We start from the raw sequence: 10,000 nt of genomic DNA on the forward strand, positions 1-10,000 counted from the left end.
ATATCAAATACGCGCACAAGCCGAACACGTTTTGCTTACGACTTGGAACTTAAGAGTGAAGAACATAGTCTCAGCTGCTGTTGTTTTTGTTTACTTGTAGTCAGCCTGTTGATACATTTGCCTCAAGCTGGCTAGGATGGAGGAGTCCTTCCCTGCCATGCCATGAAGTCTTCTCTTTTATTTTATATGATCTGTTTTCTTTTTCTTCTTCTTCTTCTTCATCTTCTTCTTCTTCTTCTTCTTCTTCTTCTTCATCATCATCATCTTCTTCTTCTTCTTCTTCTTCTTCTTCTTCTTCTTCTTCTTCTTCTTCTTCTTCTTCTTCTTCTTCTTCTTCTTCTTCTTTTCTTTTTTTTTGTCTGCCTAGGAAATAAGTTTAAAGATTAAAATACGTCATCACTGTGCGTGCAGTAGTAATTTCATCCTCCTTTCGGAACCCTTTTTAAAGGAAGGTATGAAATCCTTTCACTTCCGAGTGTACACAGCTAATATAAAAGACATGAGTAACAGGAATGAGAAGTAACAAGTGTGGAATCATTATTTAGTAAAATTAAAGGTACTAGCAGTTATGTGTTCCTGCGGTAGCAATACATATAGTCATGTGTTCCTACGATAAAAAATATATTAGTAATAAGATATGATAACGTTAAAAATTCGTGACAATGAGTTGCTTAGTATCTTTCTCTTTCTTTCTCTCTCTCTCTCTCTCTCTATCTATCTATCTATCTATCTATCTATCTATCTATCTCTCACTCTATACCTATTCTTCTCTCTCTCTCTCTCTCTCTCTCTCTCTCTCTCTCTCTCTCTCTCTCTCTCTCTCTCTCTCTCTCTCTCTCTCTCTCTCTCTCTCTCTCTCTCTCTCTCTCTTTCTCTCTTTCTCGTTCTCTCTCTTCCTCTCTCCCTCCCTCTCCCTCCCCCTCTCTTTTCTCCTTAAAAGGGAAGGAGTGGATGTCGGGTATGGTCGCCTGGTGACTTGGTGAACTCAAAAGACTCTTCCCCTCCTATAGGAATTCCCTTCACTCACTCGCCCGTCACCTTCTTGCCTGAGTGAGAGTGCGTTGTCATTGCTATTCCTTATTTCCTATATGCGAGTCTTTCTGATTTTTTTTTTCTTTTTTGTGGGGGGGGGGGGGTTCATGAGAGAAAGAGAGAGAGATGGAAAAGGAGGAAGAAGATAGATGGCGGGGGGAGGGAGGGAGAGGGAGGGAGAGGGAGAGAGAGAGAGAGAGAGAGAGAGAGAGAGAGAGAGAGGGGGGGGGGGATAGAGAGATAGAGAGAGAGAGAAATGGAAAGACAATCGTACAAATAAACAAACAAACAAACAAAAACACAAGACAGACTTCCCGACGAAGAGAGAGAGAGAGAGAGAGAGAGAGAGAGAGAGAGAGAAACTGACAGACAAACAGGGAGGCAGGTAAAGAGAGGGAGGAAACGGTGTAACAGGTAGTGAAGGAACATGGCTACAGCGAGAGGCATTATTGCGTTCCTGGCAACGTTTCTTGATCGAATTAACGATCTGAGTTCGCTTATTAATTAAAGGGGAGTTCATTAGAATTGGGTATAGTGTCTCCTTTACACACGCGCTCCTCCCTTTTCCCTCGACTCTCTCTTCACTCTTTCCTCTTTCGTTCCACTCTTCTCCTTATTCACCCTTCCCTCTTTTCCTCTCACCGTTACCCCTAGGCTCATTTCTCCCTCTGTTTTCCTTCCTCTCCCATCACACCCTCCATTTTCCGTTTTTTCTCCATTCCGTCTCTCTTTCCTCCTCTCCCCTCCCCTCTCTCCGTTTCTTCCTCTGACCCATACCCTGTCCACTTACCTCCATTCCCCACACCCCTTCAGTTTCCGTCTTTTCTCCTTCCTTCTCCCTTTTTTCCTCTCCCCTCCCCTTTCTCTCTATCCTCCTCTGACCCTTACCCTATCCACTTACCTCCGTTCCCCTCATCCTTCTCCCTTCTCCCCTAACCCCTAACCCTTCTCCCTTCCCTCCTCTAACCTTAGCCTTCCTCCCTCCCCTCCTCTTCCCTAACCCCCCCCCCCTCCCCTCCTGTTCGCTTAGCCTTCCCCCCTTCCCTCCTCTCCCCCTACCACCTCTATTTAGTAAAATGATGAAGTTATCTTAATTTCTTTATCCACTTTTCGCTCCGTGATAATTAATCGAGTCATGATAATTACTTGATATACGCATTACGCAATACTCGTTAGAATTATTTCGAAAAAAGCTTGCTAGGTTAATAACATCCTTAATTCTTACTCAGTTTTGCATTTAGTAAGAATGTGTTGTACATAATGTATATTTCCCTTTTTTTTCTTCTTTTTCGTCTCGCTCGTAGCATGTGTAAATTCTTAATTGGACTTTGATCCTAAACACACAATATCAATTAAATGAGTGAAGGTATATCTGACTAAACAAACGAATATATACATAGATGAAAAAAAAATCTAAAACACATTTTTAACACTAAGGAAATAAGGCCAATAAAATGGCAATAAATTCTATCAAAGGATCGCATTGCTGATTTATTGTGTCCGATCATTTTTCTTTCTCCTTTTTATTCATACTTTATGTGTCTAGGATGAAGAATGCTGAATGCAAAGGAAAAGATATAACTCGATATGAAATACCACGTATCAATAAAATGAAAAGGGCAAATAAATAGATATATGCATTATATTCTTCCGATAGTCCTTTTTTTGTACATGTTATTTCTTACCAGTAAATAAGCTTATTTCAGAGTAAGCTCCTAGAAGAAGAAAAAAAATAATAATCAGATGATTAAATAAAGCTTTTGAAAAGAATGCAGTAATATCTCTATTATAATAATAACCTTAAGTCATGCATTAGAGCGCTGGCATATATGACGATCTCCACTTAAATCAAATAATGTTTATGAGCGCATGTATCAGATAAACTATTTTGCCTCTATAGGTTGAACTTACACACGCACAAACACAAACACACGTACACATACACTCGCATGTGTGTGTGTGTGTGTGTGTGTGTGTGTGTGTGTGTGTGTGGGTTGTGTGTGTGTGTGTGTGTGTGTGTGTGTGTGTGTGTGTGTGTGTGTGTGTGTGTGTGTGTGTGTGTGTGTGTGTGTGTGTGTGTGTGTGTGTGTGTGTGTGTGTGTGCAGCAGTAACGAGCGCTGGTTGACACATCGAAAAAAGACAGAAAAAGAGTAAGACAGTAACGCAAGCAGAAACACATGCATGAACAAAAGAAGATACAAAACAAAATGAGAATAAGAGAGGGAGAACGAGAAAGAAGAGGTGGGGGGGGAGGAGAGATGAGAGGAAGGAAGAAACATTTCAAATAAAAAGGAAAGGGCAAGAACAGGTGAAAAGTGAGACTTAAGAGTGAGAATTAGAGTGAAAAACGAGAAAGATATGAACCGTTTTAAGCGAGAAGTTACGCGACTGTTTGTGCTGTGGAGCCTCGCCCGGTAAATCAAGATTGCTGGACAGATGAAAAGGCTGGGTCATGTTTGGGAATAAAGAAAAATAAACATTATTTTGGTGAAGGAGAAAAAGAGAAGAATATGATAAAAAAAGAAGTAAAAGACGAGGAAGAGAGAAACGAAAGTGAGATAGAGAAAGAGAGAGAGAGAGAGAGAGAGAGAGAGAGAGAGAGAGAGAGAGAGAGAGAGAGAGAGAGAGAGAGAGAGAGAGAGAGAGAGAGAGATAAAGAGAGAGAGAGAAGAGAAAGAGAGAGAGAGAGAGAGAGAGAGAGAGAGAGAGAGAGAGAGAGAGAGAGAGAGATAGAGTAAGAGAGAGAGAGAGAGAGAGAGAGATAGAGAAGAGAGAGAGAAAGAAAGAGGGAGACAGTGAGTGAAATAAAACAGAAAAAACATATTCAACCATATAGCATCAGCTGTGTATATTTATTTAAGTATTTGCGTGACTGGTCATAAAGAATTACGATTTTATGTAAATTCGTTTGTATGTGTATGTGTGTGTTCGTGGGCGTATGGGTGTGGCGCTGTGAGCGTATTAGGTGGTGGTGTATATATATATTTACATGACTGGATAGATAGATTAATAGATGTGCCATTTCAACTAACTGTGCGATATATCAGCCGGTCTACCTTTTGTCTTTCATGTAAATTACACTACAATATATCCGTTAGCCTGTAATATTTCCCATATATTGTTTATTCTCCCTCAAAATTTGCTATCAGGGTGTAAAAAAGGGAAATACAAATTGAAATGCACATGGCCTGACAGATCTGAACAAACAAGAAAATGGATTTATAATCTCCAAATTGTATACCATTTTGCATATACAGGAACAAAATGCATTCAATCATTCGGTGCAGTTGCCGATCCTCTTTCTCTTTTGCAAAAAAAAAAAAAAAAAAAAAAAAAAAAAAAAAAAAAAAAAAAATATTTATCATTATGATAATGCTGGTGCAAATTATGGTACTATGATCATCATAACTGTAATGATTGGTAATTGCAATGCTAGTGTTCCTGCTATTATTAAAATGATGGTGACAATGATGATAGTAATAATAGTAAAAATGATAATGATAATAAGGATTATGATAATGATGATAATAATAATCATAAGGAAGATCATAATAATGGTAATGATAACAATAATAATGATGATGATGATAACAACAATTAAAATAAGAAGAAGAAATAGAATATGAATGATAATAATATTAATAATAATGATAATGATGATAGTGATAGCAATGATCACAATGATAACGATGATAACAACAGTGATGATGATTATTATCATTATCACTATTGTTATTATTATCATGAGTATTCTTATACTGAGGTACAAAGGCTGACATGCAACAATATGCTTTTTTTTTTTTATTGATTTCTGTGAATAGATAAAGTGTAGAAGTCGATTAAATTCCCTCTAATTAGTAATAAGCCTTATCGCTGCTATATATGAAAACAATAATATAACAATGAAAGGAAATCTTAATAAATATTCTTCAGTTTTATAAGAATCTATTTCAAATGTTTAATTTAGAAAAAAAAAACTGGTTCATATCTATAACTGGTCATATAGAATCGCATATACACAACATGTACAGTCAGGAAACAGAATTAAGCATTTTTTACCGTTGATCAAACAGAATAGAGAAAAACACTTGATAGAAAAAAAAGAGGGAATGGAGTTCAAAGCTCAAAGCTCAACACTGCTTATATTTACAACTTTCCCTTGACGTCATGAACCACACTGAACATCATTCGTAAAGAATAAGATTTGTAGAAAAAAAAATCGAAAAAGAAGTTACAAAAATCGCACATGATCACTCTCAGAATAGAGTAAACCTACAATGCTTAATCAATCTATCAATTTCATTCATCCTTTTAGGGAAGGGGTGGGAGTGGTATCAAACCCATTCAGTATCATAGGTTGAGATTTATCAGCGGAATTTCTTGAATTGCAAATCCTGCAGAATGCAAAATAAGACGTAGGTCATATATCAGATTAAAATCTGGTAAGCATGTATTATGCTCAGTCATATTGAAATAGACAGAAAAAAAGTATAATAGTGAAATGATTTGTAAAAATGTCTTAAAAATGACAACAAAGCTTTCATAGATGGGGAAAAAGTAACTGAAAATTAAAGCAAAAACAAATGATATTTAAAACAATCATAACTGCCTATAGAACTCAAAGATCAAGTATAAAAAACAAAACATTCGCAGATGAAAGTATAGAATGAAAGACCAAACTGAAAACGAATAAAACGAATAAAACGTGAAAAGAAATAAAAGTGATGCATGGAAGACGACAAAAAGAAAACGAGGCAACAGGCAAGTCGTACAAGACCAAGGGAGATGACCTGGAGATGCGAGGCTGTGAGATGACATCTTTCTTGATCATTATTTTCATTATTGTTATTGTTGTTGTAATCACTATTAATAGGATTTATAATTATTAATCTTATCCTTTCGTTGTTACTGTCATCATTATCATTATTATGATTTTTATTATCATGATTATCGTTATTTTTTCATTATCATTATTATTATTATCATTGTCATTATCATTACCGTCATCATTTTTATTATGATCATTATTATCATTACTAGTTAATATCATAAGCATTGCAATCATCACTATGATAATTATTATCATCACTGCTATTATTATCAATATTATTTTCATTATCATTATTATCAATACGATTATTATTACTATATCAATCATTACTATCATTGTTATCATCATCATCATTGTTAGCAGTACTTGTTATCATTATCATTATTATCTTTCTGGCTATAATCATCATTATTATTTTTGTTATCGTTATGAATTTGATTATCATTATCATCATTACCATTTTTATTAAAATCATCATTATTGTTATCATTATCATGATATCTTATCATTACTATGAATATTGTCTTTTTATCATTATCAGTCTCCCTAATAATGATAATGATCTTGAATATCATCATCTTAATAATGATAACAAGACAAAACACAATAAGAAATAAAAGAAACAACAAGCATTTCAGCTATTGAAGCTGAAGATAATAATCCAACAAATGAAAAAAAAATACAAAATAAGATGAACTGGCCGTCTCAAAGCCTCCACGAGAGTCAGTTCATACATGGATTCTGTGAGGCCAATGACCTCTCGCGGCTTGGAAGAGTAAATACAGTATGGTGAGAGAAGAGGCTCAGTGGGCTGTGTGGATGGGGGGGGGGGGTATAGAGGGCTTGGGGGGGTATACAATATGGGTTTATTGGATGTCGCTGTCCGTGTATTGGTCCTTTTAACCGGATGTCTTTGTAGATTTTTTTTTTTTTATCCTTCTCTACGAGATTCGTGGAAGAAGCGATGATGTTGGCTGTGTGTGGGCGTGTGTGTGTGTTTGTTTGTGTGTGGGTTTGTGTTTTAAGTGTATTGTGTGTGTGTTTGTTATTCATATTTTGTGTGTGTTTGTGTGTGTGTGTGGTTCTGTGTATGTGGTTGTGTGAGGTTGTATATGTGCGTGTTGTTGTGTTTGTGTGTGTGTGTGTTTTAAGTGTTTTGCGTATGTGATTGTTGTTTATGTTTTGTGTGTTTTTGTGTGTGTATGTATGTGTGTGTGTTTGTGTGTGTGTGGTTATGTGTGTTTGTGTATGTGTGTTGCTGTGTTTGTGTGTGTATGTGTGTGTGTGTTTGTGTATGTGTTTATGTGTGTGTGTGTGTGTTTATGTTTGTTTGCTTGTGTGTGAGAGCTAAATATAATCATGAATCCGATTTTGTATACTTATTGTCGCTTTGTTTGAGTGCATACTCACACAAAGACTTTAAAAGAATAGCTGCAACATTTAATTATATTCGATTTGTATTACAATGTATTTGAATATAGAATGAAAGGCTTCTGTGTTAGAGTCATGAAAAATTACATTCACATCATTTATGCATATATGTGTGTGTGTGAGTGTGTGTGGATAGACAGTTTTATATATATTTAGACATATATATATATATATATATATATATATATATACATATACATATATATATACATATACATATATATATATATATAATATTATATATATATATATATATATATATATATATATATATATATATATATATATATATATATATATATATATTATATATATATATATATGTATATGTATATATATGTATATTATATACATATATATATATATATATTATATATATATATATATATATATGTATATATATTATATATATATATTATATATATATATATATATATATATATATATATATATATATATTATATAATATTATCATTATATATATATATATATATATATATATATATATATATACATATACATATATATATGTATATATATATATATATATATATATATATATATATATATATATATATATATATATATACAACAAATATTATCCGTATATCTATCATTATCATTCTTCTCGTAATCATCATTATTATTATCATTATTTTTTGTCATTACCATTGTTATCATTATCATTACCATTATAATTTTCATTATCATTATCATTATCATCATCATCATCATCTTTATTATCCTCATCCTCATCCTGATTATCCAAATCACTATCATGAATTATTTTCTTTTACACGTGAGTATCATACACCTTCAGATTTTCCTCTGTAATATTATACTTTTTAAAAATCTTGACTCTTCATTAATGATAAAAATAAAGAGCATTCTGAGCCTTAGGAATAATGATGATAGATTTATCATCATTCTTGACGTTATTATAATTATCTTATTCTTCGTTATTTTTCTGATTATTGACATCACCATTATCCATATGACAAAGGTAGAAAAAATGGTATAAATGAGAGATGTAGTTGACGCGTTTCGGATTACTCCGTCTTCAGAATTTCGTGTAATTTGAAACACGTCAAATGCATCTCTTGCGTTGTGAAAATTATTCGTTCTCATTTATACATTGTTTTCGACATCATCATTATTATTTTCATCATTGTTTATTCATAGATACAATACCAGTATCATTTTTAATCCAACATGCCCCCCTCCCCACTCACCCAATTGTAAATTTGCATTTGAATAAAAGGGAAATTCCGGCCTTTTATTTTAAAACAAATTCGGGGAAATTCTGGATTGGCAAAAGTTGATTTATGCGAAAATGTAGAACCGTGTTGATTATCTTATTTTTGCAACTTGCGATTCGTGCAAGCTTCATTATTCAAAAGATCATTATTATGGTCCAGATATTTGTGTAGTTGTGCATAAAGATCGGAAAAGCAGAAATAAAGTTATTATGGCAGTGTTTGCAATGGCAAAATTTGAGGAAATAATCCGCAGATATATTTTGAAAATCCTAATGATGGATATTAACAATTGTGGTGATTGGGTTCTGTTATTGTTATTGATAGTATTATTTTTATACCTTTTTTTAATCATCATTATAATTTTAATCATCATCTTTACTATCGCTGATACTACTATTATTATGATTATCATTACAACAACTACTATTACTACTAACAGTAGGATCATAAATAATAATCAAATCTTTATATTAATTTCATTGTTATTATCATATTCATCATTACGATGGACATTATTTTCATTGCTATCATTAACACTCAACATTCTTATCACCATAATCATCATGATTATTATCATCTTTATCATCATGATCGTTATTGTTATCATTATCCCAATCATTGCAGTAGTAGCAGTAGTAGTAGTAGTTATAGTAGCAGTAACAGTAGTAGATATTGTAGTAGCAGTAGTTGCATCAGCAAGTAGTAGTAGTAGTAGTAATAGTATTAATAGCAGTAGTACTAGTAATAGTAGTACTGGCAGAGTAACGCACTGGATGAGGGACTTGAAGAATTCTTTTATAAAAGTAAAAAGAGGAAACGTTTGAGAGAAAGAGTGGCAGAGGGGAGAAAGACATAGTACTATAGATATTACAGAAATATTACTATAGATTTAAAAGTACGAGTACTATCGTCGCAGATGTAATTGACACGCTTCCGATTAGATTTTCATCAGAATGACAATATTAAATCATAGCGAGTCAGCTACATCGCTCTCATTTGTACCCTTATCTACTTCAGTCACAATGCACTCTCTTCATTCAAAAACAAAACAAAGGATGAAGTAGTGGATAAAAACTCCTACCTAAATAATGATAATAAAAAAAAGGTAATCCCATTACATATACGTTCGTAGTCCTTTCGTATTCAAACTGGTCTCTAAGCAAACAGGATAGAATATTGGATTGGATTAGGCCATTAAGAGGAAAGCAAGTCGCCAACGGCCATCTTGAGATTATTAAAAAGCTACATCATCTGTGGTAAGTTGTGAGCATCCTTAGGAGTTTTGTAAAAAATATGCAGGATAACTGGCGTTTATACATGTCGGTTGTAAATAGTTTCTAGGGGATCACTATATCACTTTGTAGTCCCTTTCGATTATCAAATTCACTGTTTTGATATGGTACTCAGTACACTTTTGAATATGTTTCCTTGTTTGTTTGTTTTTGT

The sequence above is a fragment of the Penaeus japonicus genome, unplaced genomic scaffold (genome assembly GCF_977035675.1).
Source record: "Penaeus japonicus unplaced genomic scaffold, GWHDUDI00000001_assembly GWHDUDI00000032, whole genome shotgun sequence".
NCBI classification, from domain to species: domain Eukaryota; kingdom Metazoa; phylum Arthropoda; class Malacostraca; order Decapoda; family Penaeidae; genus Penaeus; species Penaeus japonicus.